Source organism: Rhinolophus ferrumequinum, chromosome 18 (genome assembly GCF_004115265.2).
Source record: "Rhinolophus ferrumequinum isolate MPI-CBG mRhiFer1 chromosome 18, mRhiFer1_v1.p, whole genome shotgun sequence".
Lineage (NCBI taxonomy): Eukaryota > Metazoa > Chordata > Mammalia > Chiroptera > Rhinolophidae > Rhinolophus > Rhinolophus ferrumequinum.
Window position 1 is genome coordinate 54,498,781 of NC_046301.1, and position 13,617 is coordinate 54,512,397.

At 33.5% G+C, this 13,617-nt stretch overlaps 1 protein-coding gene and 1 non-coding gene across 2 annotated transcripts in view; one reads left to right on the plus strand and one right to left on the minus strand.

Moving 5' to 3' along the window:
- Positions 1 to 13,617, plus strand: part of FSTL5 (follistatin like 5) — a 631,294-nt gene that overhangs the window by 607,077 nt on the left and 10,600 nt on the right. The window lies entirely within an intron of this gene.
- Positions 8,836 to 8,942, minus strand: LOC117038596 (U6 spliceosomal RNA). The gene has a single exon (XR_004425689.1). It is a non-coding gene; the product is annotated as a U6 spliceosomal RNA (small nuclear RNA).

A 13,617-nucleotide genomic window follows, 5' to 3' on the forward strand; every position in this document is an offset into this window, starting at 1 on the left:
AAGAGGTTCGAAACCAAGGATAGTTTTTTTTTCAATCACTAGTATTCACACATTCCTAAGGTGAGCTCTATTGAGTGTCTTATCTATGTCCAGAAATATTTAGAGAAAAAACATTCTGTAACAAAGGTGAAATGGAAGAACTCTAAATAAATGTCTGTCAAATGGAATACTGAAGTTATTTTTTTTAATGTCGGTATCAAAGTAATCAAATGATAAACTTGCATGCTTATTACCTAATGAGCACCAGGCAGTTAAATGTCTGAACACTCTCAAAATTTATTATTCAGTTTACTAAGAATATCAGTATTCAAATTAATGGGAAAACAAGACTCACAGTTATTTCTATCATGCTCAATATGTGCCTTTTTAAACATCAATCCTATAATGTAATTCATCTCAGACCATTTGAAGTAAAACACCATTAGTGGTTGAAATTACAGCCATGATAAAACCTTCATTTCCTCAAGGCTAAAAGGAACATGTGGCAGAAACAGAAATCTCTAAAATAAGGAGTCATTGAGATGTGATCTCTAGCAGGTCCAGAAGCAGATCAGTGTTTTGAACAGAATGAACTATCACCAGCCTGGTAGATGTATATTAGGAAACTCAGAACAGCATGAGGAAAACAGGACAGAACCTCTTTCTGTGAGAAAATGAGGTTGTCAGAGACCTTCTGTAGGTGTAGGGAGAAATAAAATAAACACTTCACCAACAAGTCCAGATATGTGATCACTCTCATTGTGTTCTCCACTGAAACAAAAACAAAACAAAGCAACAAACAAACAAGAATGGAACAAAGATCTGTTTGTTAGTGAATCCCTTACCTGCTCAATGGTGACATGTTCGTTTTTAATACTCCCTGTGGAACATCATAGCTATTCTCTTATCTGTTTAAAAAGGAAAAAAATAAATAAATAAAATCAAAAGTTGTCTCGTTGTTGTAAGATGACCAACAAAGTCACCTTATTCTTCTCTATGACTCTAATAATATTAGGAGATATTGTATTGTTTGTCAGTATCTTTTTCTGTCAGGACCTGCAGCTTCTGAAAATGGCAATACTTTATCTTTGGTCACTACAAGAAAATATGCCAGACCCTGGCATGATTAAATGCCTCCTTCACAGCCAACTCACTTTAGCCATTATTTGGGGAACTTACCTGACACAATCCTTATGTGCACAAAAGGATAGCTCTACAACTTGGTACATATGTAAGAATTTTTGAGTAACACCAATTCAAAAGTGTCAGTCAGTTTCCAATCACCCTGTACATACATATGTCTTCCATATGCACATATTTTTATGAGTATGGAATAACCGGGGCTGGTATGAAGCAGGTGTACACTGCGTTGTCATGCATTTTGATTGGCTGTTGTCTATAACCTATCCGTTCTCAGATATTTTTAATATCACATCACAAATAACAGATCTTTATTAAATGTTTAATCTGTGCAAGGCAATGTTTCATTCTTGGCATGTTTTAACCTATTATTAATCATAACAACCATACTATTCCCATTTCATGAATTAGGAGACAGACTCTGAGAGAAATTGGCTTACTCAATGTCACGCGGGTATTAAATTGTGAAGCTGGGATACAAACTGACTTAGTGTGGTTGGAGTGCTGGGTTGAAGTGTTCCTAAACACTTTGCTCACCCACTCCTCCAACACATGTACACATACTTACCTCCATTTAAAATTTACCCTGTCTTGGTTTACTTAGTAACCCCTTGTCTGTTTGTGTTTTGTGGAGAGTTGTTGAACCTATTATTTGATCAGACATATTTCTAAAATTTGTTTTACTTGAAGTCTTATGAGAAATCTCCATTGTTAATGTGCAAATAATAGCATATCATATTATAGGACATTGAATCAATGAAATAATACTGATTATAATATGCCTCATAATAAGTGTGTAGTGCTATGTCTAGTGTTTTCAATGCTTAAATTACTTCCAGTAGAAAAAAAAACACTTGTTTACTCCTTATTTTTATCATCACCTAAGAACCTTCTTCATAGGTGCCAGTGTGTTAAAAGCAGTGGTCAACCATGTTTGTCCTCACTATCAAAAGCTATCGGCATAAGCTTTAGAAAGCATACAGTATATACTTCCATTTCAAATATCTGAGAAAGGAATGGCTATAAAATTGATTTTTGTTTCTGATCTATTATATCAGAGTAGATTGCTTGTCTCTTTCAAAATGTTATTTCATATATGATAATGGAATATTCTGTAAAAAAAATTCAAGCATCTGATTACAGTCATTAATTCATTGTATTAGATTCATCAATTTAATTTTACTTTTGAATCCTTGTTCAGTAATGATATACTTCAGTTCAATTGTATTTTGTTCATTTAGATTTATGAGCTAGAGAACTAGAAAATTATCTTTGGTATTCATACCATTCTGTAGCCATATAAGATGATAATTGAGCAGCTTACTATTATTTTTTTTTAATCAACAGCAAGAGATAAAAGGGGAAATTGAAAGACAACATATGAAAGATTTCAGATAAAATGCTTTTGTTGAATGGGATATTCATTTTCACCATCAATGGCCCACTTAAAGATAAATGTGAAAAACGTCTTGGCCAGATGGGCTCATAGGCCCAAAATGACTTGAGAGACCTCAAGAGTATCTCACTTTTATGGGCAGCTATTTGAGTTAAATTTCCTTACATCTATAGATTTTTTTTTTTTAATCAGCGTTTTGTTCACCCTCCTTGCCGTTAATAAAACTTCATTCTCCTTTTTGAAGTTTTCCTTTGTACACATGCCTGGCGTTCTCATTCTAAACAGCCTTGGGAGAGAGGGAGTTGTTTGCCTTCACCATTTTTGCCCATGTTGTCATTTACAGACCACTGACCCTCCACCTACATGAGGAAAAAAAACAAAAGCATCCCCTTTAGAAATGTATAATCCTCCATCTCAATTGTATCACTTTTAACTCTTACTTATTGTGATCTAACAGCTTCTAAGCCCTCAAGCTTGGAAAGGGAAAGGGGCATGCATGCAGTAGAAGTGAATTCGGTAATACCTGTGCTAAAAATCCCCACGTTCCTTCATATCTGCCTACAAGAGTCTGTCTTTTGTTTAAAACCTACATCTAATTCTGTCAGTTAAAGATTTTCCATGTACTATCCCCTATATGTATCCATATTACACTATTTCCTATATTTTCAAAGCTGGTTATGATTGCAGCGATTGCAGCATTTATCATATTGCATTTTATATCAGAGGCTTTTGTTTATCTTTGTACTCTCTAGATAGTAATATTCTCCAGGTAAGCTATTTAAAATTTGTTAAACAGTTCTCTCAGGGCAGAATCTAACAGATAATCGTTGTTAAATAAATGTTATTTGAAAATAATTATCATATATAATTCATCAATTTTAGAAAAAAAAATCTCTGCATATAGTGAAGAAAATGTGGATTAAATTCCTAAATAGTTAACTTTTTTTTTCTTTATGTACCAATTTAAAAATAAAACTTTCCTACAGTAGTTTCAAGCTCTACTCATGACCATCTCACTCCTGAGAGAGGAATAGAATAGAGTTTAGAAACATAACATCTACTCCTGGCTCTTGAATACGTGAGCTGTGGGATTTCAGGTGTATCTTTTAATCTCACTGGGGTTTCAAGATTTTCATTTGTAAAATGAAGGGATTGAACCAGATCCCCTCCAAAGTCCCTCCAGCTCCAAAGCAAACTCTACGGTTTTAGGATCGTCTCAGACAAGAACATCTGGCTCTAAGCTGTGCTTCTCTCTAATGTCTTTTGATATTACATAAGAACTCCCAAATGTTAATCATTCTCTCAATGGAGGCAAATGTTTTTTGGAACAGGAACTTCCTAGGCAATGAATAGCTATTAAAATGCAATATCGAAGCACTCAAAGATCTATGATACCTATAATACAGTTCAATTTACCACATTGCCAAGTATGTCCTTAATTACAAATAAATTCTAGGCTCAACCTGTTCTGTTGACATTCAGCCAGCAGCAGACGCAGTCCAGAGTCTTTGTATATTTATATTTGACATACTTTGATATAATTAATATCTAACAATGGAAAATTTACACATTAAACCAGAATAGCAACATTTAATGATACAAAAATTTTCTTTCCTAGTTAGTTTCCCTCTAACTTTCATGTCTGCTTCTAAAACAAACTTCTAATATCATATAACCTTTTGTATTTTTAATTTTCTTAAAACTGAAGCTCATTTGAGAGCGTGTATCTGCAAAGATCCAAAGTAGTGTTCTACCACTTTCTAACTTAACTTCCAAATTTGATGCTTAAACACTGCACGTTTACAAAATCTTATCAGCATACTGAGTCCTACAGAAAAATAGGAAAGAAGCAAGATTCCCTATATATAGGAAAAAATGAATAAAAAGATAGAATGAGAAAATAATATAAAACTATATATATATATACATATATATATATTTATTTATTAAAATTTTCAGGAGGAGGAATAAACTTGTTTAAGTAAAATAAAATATAAGTCTTCTACAGACACTATTTAGGAAATTTCTCCTTGCCTCTCAAAAAATAAAACCTAGAAAGGGTGGACTACTTGCCTTCGGCACATTATATCATTCACTGCCATGCCCTATGTTACCAGTAAATAGTAAATAAATGTTTTGAATAAGTTGACATTCTATATCCAATGACAAAATAATTATATTACAACTACTACAAGAATTGTGCTTACTACATGGAGAATGTGGGCAATTTTTTAACCTCTGCAAAAGCTTTATTCCCTCTCCTTCCTGCCCTCTGATGATGAGCAATATAAAATACTTGAAAAGATCAATCCCTGTCCACTGCCTCAGGTCACCTTCAAGTTGACTTTGGTTCATCTGCTGATGTTTCCATGTTCAAGACTAGAGATGTCATGTCTGGAGAAGAGGGTATTTTCATCATGGACTATATATGTCCAATTATTTCAATGGTGGAATGTTCACTAATGTCTTTGTCTTGATAATTTCAAGCTCACACTGAATGAAAAATATAATAAAATTCTCCCACTTCTAAACCAGTCAAAATGAAAATTCAGGCATACAGAGTTAATTAAAACAATCGTAAGGATTATTTACATTATGGAAGACTAAGTTAATTGTTTCTTTAGATAGCCAGCATTTCTGAGATAAATTATGATACACTTTTCTAAAAATTACTCTTCCCATGATTTTTTTTGGAGAATAGTTTCAGGATGTCCTTAAGAAAAGATTATAACATTTTATTTCGTACTGAACTCAAAGCTCAACTGGTTTGTTTGTTTGTGTATTTATTTATTGCCAGCCAAGAAGTGATCTTGGAAAGAACTCTCAATACGAGGGAGGTAGTGATTGCCCCGTATGCCTTCAAAATCTGTTTCATATAAAGAAATGGAATTTTCAGGCCCATCAATTTTAAACACAAAGGAAGTACTTGACATACTTTAGTGAAAAAAAAAATTATGGTCTCTCATTATTAATTCATAGATCAGCTGTTCAAGCAAAATTGTTCCTGAATTTATAGCAAACTAAAAGGAGCATAAAAATTATTTCTTCCTTGTGGTCTCCATAAACAGCTTTAACAGATACTTTCCAAATAGGTAAGTAAAGCTGTGATCGGATTGTAATACCTTGTAATGTGTTTACAATCCATAGGTCCTTTCCAAGGCAACACTATGGCTTCTTTCACACTCTTTTAATAAATATGTTGCATTATGGTCTGTTTTATTTCCAAAAAAATAAAATAAAATCCGTAGGGCACTTTGTTTACACATCCTGAAAGGAATGCTCCTACCTTTTTTTTTTTTTTTTTTTTTTTTTGGAGGGGAGTTTGTTATAGACAGATAGAGGAATTCTAAAGGGCAAGCAATATAGAGAGCCCTTAAGCCCAGGCTCCATACTCAGATTCCCTCAGCTATGCTTGTACCTTGGCACTTTAGCACCTCCATATGTTAGTTTTAGCCCTCTTGGATTCCTAGCTTCACTTTCTCTGGGGTAGTTCTAAACCTATCTGGTTTCTGAAATAGCCTAGGCAATCTAAATAGGAAAATTGGTTCTGGACTCTTAATAAGAGTTTCATTAGCTCAGGAGGAAAAACTCGTTTTCTTGTTCAGAAATCTCATGAATCTCATTAGAACAGCAATAATAGTAGATGTTCTTTACTAGTTTGTGCCAGGCAGTCTACTGAGTATTTTACGTTTAACGTTTACAGCGTTCTCAATAATCCTGCAAACAAGGAATTTATAGACATTAACAGAGAATGAAATATGAAAATTATATAATGTCAAGCAGAGAGGAGCTGAGCAGAACGTTACCAAGTAGTTCTCGGGTTAGATAACAGAATTTGGAATTAGGTCTCTAATTTCATGCCAAGTATTTTTGGTAGAGGCAACTATGAATGCGAAGTTATTGAACAGAAATCCTCTGGCATGTTTGAGAAGCAGCACGAACAGAAGCTGCTGCAGCTCTAGTGGTAAAAGATGCATTTGGAGAAGTAGGGTCAGTTGCATATTGTTCTGAATGTGATAGAGGGCATTAAAGGTTCTGATGAGTGATGGGATTGGATCTGCTTTTCATTAAAAAGTGTCACTGTAGTGGTTGTGGAGATTATATTTTAAGAGGGCAGGGATGGAGAACAATTGGAAAGCTAATGCAGAAGTCCAGATACAAGGACAAGACCTTCAGGACAGTGAGTCCTCAAAGACAAGGTCCTGAGTGCTAATCAGTATTCAGTAACGGAATCTCTTTCTTTCAGGAGCATTTTCCTTTCTGTTTTCTGGTGCTTTCCCTGTGTTTCCTACTGCATTTTTTTTAAACCTCCAGATTTAAAGAATGCTATACAAAAATATATGTTATAGTTAGAAAAATTATGTTTGTTTTGTGTGTGTAGGCAAATAGACATGATTTAGATAGAAGAACAGAGGAGGCTGAATGAAGAGTACAGAAGCCATGAGGTGTGAAAATGTGATTAGTGCTAGAACAGGAAGTATCCTCAATTCCATTGGCAACAAGCCACAACTGTGGTTCTTCAGCCTCCTGTTCTTTTGAGGGATTATGTGTGTAATAGGTTATCCAGGGATCTCTACATGAAGTAGATTGAAATGTGATTCAGAAGTGTGTTTGAGAGAAGTTGAGGATACTATTGTAGAATTAATGCATGAGACGATGAGTGTCTCTTGTGTGTACTGCAGATCCTTTAGCCCAAGGCTTATCTCTCAAGGTGGTTAGAAATAGAATGAATGTGTCTGCTTTACAGAGTGCACTCGTATAGTGGAAAGCATCTTGTACTTGCTGTTACAGACTACGTTGCTTATTTTGCTCCCTACGTTTGAAATGCATTTCCCCCATCTTCATCAAACCATCATGTCCTCACATTTACATTAGTTCCTCCAGAAAGACATATGCCATAATCTCCACCAGTCTGTGTAAAATGTGCATTTTCTAATGGAATTTCATGCTTAATTATAACATTCAATACATTGTGTTAAAGTAACTTGTGGATTTGTTAGTGTCACTTTTAAAATATTTATTTAACAAACAGGTATGGCAGTGAGTATGTGCAAGACACCTTTTTGTTTGTGTTACTTGAATTAATTCAGTCTGCACAAACCTCTTAGGAGCAGATGTGCTGCTCTTCCCATTTTCCAGATGAGGAAACGAGATCATTGAGGTCTTCACAGTCAGTTATGTGGTGGGATTTGAAGTCAGACAGCCAGGTGCCTGGGCCCACATTACTAATTCTAGACTATAAACTCCTCAAGAGCAGTGACTAGTCCACATTCAGTGATGTGTTTCTAGTACCTAGTCCAGTTTCTGAATAGGACACCATGAGAAAAGCAAATTAAAAAGTTGGGAAAGGATGAACATATTAGAGACATTAGTAACTATATAAACGTAGCTGGAGTATAGGGTGGCATTATTGAAAAATAGTATGAAATGAAGAACAAAAATTATTTTATAGATGGCCTTGATTACAAGATAGAGAAATTCATTCAATTTGCATCATTATTAAATGTCGGTTTTTGAGCAAAATTCACTAGAGTTACAAAACAAGTAAATAAGTTAAATACATATGTACTAAATATTCTACTTCAGAATTAAGCTACCATTGGAATTTAAAATAGTATTATTTATTTTGTTAAATAAACAATGTAAAAAGAGATGTTGTCCAATGCAGACATTATAGTATAATGTACTGAATAGTAAAAGTAATTTTCATTACTTTTTGAAACTACATCTGGGAAATTGGCAATTTGTACAGACCATCAAGGGCCCCAGTGTTGGGTATGGTTTCATGCAAAATATTTTAAAAACTCACAGAAATGAATTCAGAAGAAAAGTGCTGGTGAACTCATACTTTGTATGTAACTAAAGCTATGACATGGTGAGAGAACAGGTAATGATTTCAATTCTATTTAAAATAAAATGACCAAATAATAGGGGAATAAAATCTCAGTAAAAACAAAACAAAAACCAGGAAAAGCTTGTGAGAAATATGACAATTTAAATTGTCAACGTCACACAGCAATTTAGAGAGTTAGTGAAAAGTCCCTGGCTTTGTCGATTCTCTAAATTGTTTATTCTAATTAGCCATGGCAACCAGACAATACGCTTAATCTTTCATAGTTATCAGAAGAACAGACACCCTACTATCATTCAAAGACCGTTATATCAGATATACCTCTTAAATTTTTGTCTTGGAAGAATAATGATACAATATGTATTACACTAGATCACTGGGCTTCAGAGAAAATCATTTGTTATTTCATATTTGAATACTGACAGATTGGCATCAAAAATATCATCAATAATAAAGATGTAGAATTAGGCTGAATGTGGAACGCTTCACGAATTTGCGTGTCATCCTTGCTCAGGGCCCATGCTAATCTTCTCTGAATTGTTCCAATTTTAGTATATGTGCTGCTGAAACGAGCACTAGAATTAGGCTTAATGTAAACACTTAATGTAAACATAGGCTCATATGCTTCAATGGCCTAAGCAGAAATATTTTGCCATATAGCATTTCTAATATTTGGGTGCTAAGTTCTCTGAATAAAGAAATGATATGTGTAGGGCATTCATCACTCAGCCACCCATTGTAGACATAAATTAAAGAATAACATCAAAGCAAATTAGTGGCTGGCGCTCTGAAATGCTAGATGTTTAACTCCCACAATGCAGCATGTACCTTTTCGGTAGGTAAAACATGAGAAATTATTTTAAAGCCAAAATAGCTAAGTGAGCCTTAGAACAAAGTGTACAGGCAAAAAAAGAAAAAGAGAAAACCTGCTGAGGGGGGAAAAAATCATAGCTCATAAATGTGTTCATCCGCCCATTTACAGGGAAATGATCTAAATTCTTAAAGTAATAAACAAGTGACTGATATTTGCATTATTTGTAATTTTGATATGTTTTCTTGACATCTTGCAATTATCGTTAATGATAATGGCTGTAATTTACTAAACACCTACAATATATCAGATTTTGCACATATATTTCTCTAATCTTAACTGATTATGCATCATTAAAATGTATAACAAAGAAAAGAGTCAAATAAGTTATACAAAAATGTCACAAACTAGTACATAGGTGTGGGAACAGAGCCAGGAGTGCAGTTTCCAGGCTCTCGACCTCACATGGAAAGGTGCTGGCTCGGGTAGTAAATGGCCATCAACTGTGATCGGATGACCATCAGCTGTGGCTAGTTGGCCACTAATATAATTGCCATGGCTACGCTAGCAGCGAATGGCGGCTGGCAAGTGCGGACTGCAGTTAGCAAGTGAGGTTGGTTGGCAGAGAAGCGGACGTCAGGTTGCGGATTCTGTGGCTCCTGCTTCCTGTGTCTCCAACCCAGCTGCCAGCGAGAATATAGTGGTATGACTCCCCTACCTATGGCTCCATGGGTGTTCCTTTTTGGCTTCACCATATCTTGTGTTCTTATGTGGGGAGCGGGAGCTGAGACCCTGCGTGACAATAGGACACCCGTACTCAAATCTTGACTCCAAAACATACATCTTCACTATACAAACAATCATTAGGTACCTGAATTGGAATATTCTTGCTTGACATTAGAATTCATATCACTATTTAAAGGAAGAAAATAATAGGTCTGTTAATATTTTCCAGATGCAGAGGAAAATGAATTTTTACTTAATATCTTGGGATTGCTAGTGTGTTGATTGTTATTCTCCTCTTATTTGTTTTCTGAACTTTCTTGCTTGTGTTGCTTCCCAACCTGTAACACTTTTTCCTTTCTCATTAGTTTAACTAATGAAACTTAGGTTATCTCCATATATATCTATATATCTATATATATATCTATCTATATATATATATAGATAGATATATATATTTTTTTTTTTTTACCTATTTTATCATATATATACATGGTCAAAATATATATGGTAAAAGATTTAAAACACCTGACGGATATTCCCATGATAAATAAATGACCCCTTTGAACTAAATACTAAAATTACACCAAGGAGGGTCTAGAAGCATAGCTCTTGGATAACGGTAGACTCAGAGAATCTCTAAATACGCACATTAAAAATGTAATTTTTTTCTAATTCTTTCAGGTGAATAACCTAAATTGCATTGATAATATTTTGTTTTGTTTCTACGTCTAATGACTATTAGGGTCTTCTATGGGGTGTTTCTGTTTTTATTGTTTGTTTGTTTTTCCAACAATTAAACTTGGGGATGGACTGAGGATGTGGTAAAACTACTATTCAAATGTGCACAAGGCAGAGACAAATTCTTTGATATCATTATTGTGTTATCATGAGTTAGGCTTAGTCAGCAATTTTCACCCTTTCTTGTTGTTTAGTTTTAGCTTAATCATTAATTAATATTTAGATTTAGGTTTTTTATTGAAGTGTAATTGACATGTAACTTTATATTCATTCACAGGTGTACAACATAATGATACGATATTTGTATATATTGCAAATGATCACCACGATAACTTTAGTTAACCTCCATCACCATGCATAGTTAACAAATATGTTTTTGTTGTGATGAGAACTTTTAAGATCTACTCTCTGAGCAACTTTCAAATATGCATTATGCAACAAATTATTAGTAACTTAAGTCATCATGTTTTTTAAAATATATTTTTATTGAGGTGAAATTCACATAACAAAATTAACATTTCAAAACGGCATTAGTAGATTCAAAATTCATGGCATTAGTATATTTAGAATGCTGTGCAACCATCACCTGTTTGTAGTTTCAAAATATTCCAAAACGTTTTCATCACCTCCAAAGACAACCTGGACCTACTAGAAATCACTTCCCATTCCTCCTTCCCTCAACCCTTGGAAATATCCAGAAATATTCTTTCTGTTTTTATGGATTTACCTATTTATAATGTATATAAGTGAAATATATTTCATATAAATTGAATTTACAATATATAACATTTTGTATCTGGCTTCTTTAACATAGCTTAACATTTTTGAGGTACATCCACATTGTAGCGTGTATCCGTGCTTCATTCCTTTTTGACTGAATATTCCATTATACGGCTACACCGCATTTTGTTTATCCATGTGTTTGTCAATGGACACTTTGGTTGTTTCCACAGTTTGGATATTGAGAATGGTACTACTATCAATATTTGTGTACAAGTATTTGTTTGAATGCCTGTTTACAGTTTTGGAGGAGTATATATCTAGAAGTAGAATTGCTGGATCATATAATAATTCTATGTTTAACTTCTTGAGAAACTGACAAACTGTTTTCTTCAGTGCTGAACTATTTTACATTCCCACCAGGAATGTATGAGTTCCAATTTTCCACATCCTCATCAGCATTTGTTATTATTCATCTTTTTCTATGATAGTCATCCTAATGGGTGTCAAGTAGCATTTCATTCTGACTCGATTTGCATTTCTTAATGACTAATTATGTTAAACTTCTTTTTAGTGCTTGTTGGTCATTTGTATATCTTCACTGGAGAAATTTCTATTCAAGCCCTTTGTTCATTTTTTAATTGGGTTGTTTGTCTTTCTGTCCTTGCATTGTAAGACTTCTTTATTTTTTCTGGATACTAGACAATATCAGATGTATGATTTATAAATATTTTCTCTCATTCTGTGGATGGTCTTTTCACTTTCTTGATAGTTGTGGTCTTTGCTACACAACATTTTTAATATTGATAAAGTCCAAATTATCTGTTTTTATTATTTTGTTACTTAGACTGTGAGTCATATCTAAGAATCCATTGCCAAATCCAAGATCATGAAGATGTATACCTAAGTTTCCTTCCAAGCATTTTATAGCTTCACTTAGTTTTTATTTATTTTATTTTATTTTATTTTTATTAAATGCATTTTGAGTTAACTTTTACATATGGTATGAGGTAGGTAACCAACTTTATTATTTGGTTGAGGATATCCATTTGTCACAGCTCCATTTGTCAAAGAGACTATTCTACCCAACTGAATAGTCTTAGCACCTTGAAAAGTATTCTAAAAAGGTAACAGCCATCTAATTTTCATCCAAGAGCAATGCAACCATATTTGAAGTTCATTATTATAAACATTCTAGTTAATAACTTATCTTTGCCCTTCATGGGGATTTTTTGTTTTAAAATACTGAGATTCTTAAAACTAAGTTATTATCTTAGTATTCTGGGGATTAACTAGTACCATCACCATTATACAAACAGCAATAAAAGCAATAAAATTATAGTATTTGAGCAGATATACAACAGAAGTATCAGGCATACTTTGGTTTTTCTATTTGTACTCTCATTCTCATAAAACTTCACATCTCTCTATAGCATCATTGTGCCAATTAAAAGAATTCACCAGAGAAAGACTACTAAAGTCAGTAAGATTAAAATGTCAAGCAGAATTAATAAAATAGTTGTAAAAATTCAACTACTTCCGACTTGTTTGCCCTCATGTCTTTACTATGTGCGCTTGGTTCAATCTCTGAAATCAACATTACTTTTCAAAGATTTGCAGTAAAATCACATTTGATTTAAATTCTGATGTGAAGTCACCAAATTACATATAACAGACTTAAAAATGGGAAATCTTTCAGTATTGTTGAAATGAGAGTTAAAACAATTATTAAATGTACTATTTTGCGTATAGAAGTTGTAAAAAAATAATTAGTTATGCCAGGTTGGATTTCAAAGCAAATGTTCAAAGAGAGAATAGTTTAGAGAAATATAAAAAAATAATCTCTGATTAACATTGTGGACTGATGTCTTGACAAGAGAAAGCTTTTCTGTTTCCAGTGTTCAAGGAATTGTTATTGCTTTACCCTTCTATCTACTGAAATCATAGCTGCAAGCATTTTCTTCCGGCAAACTTTTAGTTTTATTCTAGTGCTCAAATTCTTTGTTGATATTACAGACCATAACATTTTTTTATTGGTCCCCTTACTTACTTATTCTATGAATTTATTGTTCCATCATCTCCTTGGTTGATTCAGTACAATATTCTTTGTATTAACATGTGTTTTGCATTTAATTTCATGTCCAAACATATTCTGATATTTGAAGAATTTTTGCATTATTTTTGTCTATATCTCTCTGAAGATGAGTCTTTCTTTACATTGATCAATCTTTTTTTTTGAAGCTCCAAGCACAGTTT